This window comes from Chrysochloris asiatica, unplaced genomic scaffold (genome assembly GCF_000296735.1).
Source record: "Chrysochloris asiatica unplaced genomic scaffold, ChrAsi1.0 scaffold00002, whole genome shotgun sequence".
Taxonomy (NCBI): Eukaryota; Metazoa; Chordata; class Mammalia; order Afrosoricida; family Chrysochloridae; genus Chrysochloris; species Chrysochloris asiatica.
The window spans coordinates 15002906-15004062 of record NW_006408520.1 but is presented as its reverse complement, the minus strand read 5'-3'; positions in this window follow the sequence as shown (position 1 = coordinate 15004062).

Sequence of the window (1157 nt, the reverse complement as noted above, 5' to 3'; positions counted from 1 at the left end):
GGAGGGTCAGAGAAAAAGAGAAAAACCCCCAATGAGATGAATTGGCCAAGTGGCAGCATCCATGAACTCACGCGTAGCCACAGTAGTGAGGTTGGCCCAGGATGGGGCAGTGTTTCATTCTGCTGTGCATAAAGTCGCTATGAGTTGGTACTGACTCAGTGACACTTAACAACAACAAGAAACCTTTTTGAAATGCCTCTTTTTAATTTTGATGTAAAGATTTATTAATTTTGATGTAAGATTTATTTCTTTGGGATTGATTTATATTTATTAATGTCTTCCCCATTATAAAGCAGTCTGATCTATCTTGAAATTTATTTGACTTCCTCATCTTTGTAAATTCTGTATCTATACTAATCTCTCCTTGTGCTTTGTAGTTCTCCATTATAAATCTATGTTTCTGGCTCTTTAATTTTCAGTCTTGTGAGTTTGTTTCATTTTATACACTTCAATATCTGAATTGAAGGAGCTCTGGTACTGTAGTGGTTACAAATTGGGCTGCTAATCTCACGATCAGCAGTTCAAAACTACCAGCTGTTTCGCGTGAGAAAGATGAGGCTTTCTGTTTCCATAAAGATTTACAGCCTCAGAAAACCTGTACAGGGTTGCTCTGAGTTGGCATTGACTCCATGGAACATAACAACAACAACAACAACATATCTGAATTGAGTTTTGGATGGTGTTGTCTTGTTTCTTAATCTCAAGTTATTGTCTGTTGTTGTTGGTTCTCAGTTAAAAGAATATTCTGAAGTATTTTTTTGTAAAGTTGGTCTGGTTGTTACATATTCCTTTAATTTCTCTTTATTTGCAAATGTCCTTACTTTGCCACCTATTTGAGAGACAGCTTTTCTGGGTATATGATATTTGGTTAGCAGTTTTTTCATTCAGAATTTTGTTTGTATTTTTGACCGCATGGTTTCTGCTGAGAAATCAGAGTTTAGTCATATTCGTTAACCTTTATAGGTAAGTTTTTTTTTCCCAAAGGAGCTCTCACTAGTCTTTACTTGTCTTTGATTTTGGTAAGTTTGATTTTGATATATCTCAGTAAAATTTTTGCTGTTTTATTGTGAATTATGTGATAGTTTACAAGGGAGAACAGTAGCTTTACATTAATCCTGTATATCATTTCATTGCCGTGGTTACAAACCCCTCCATGC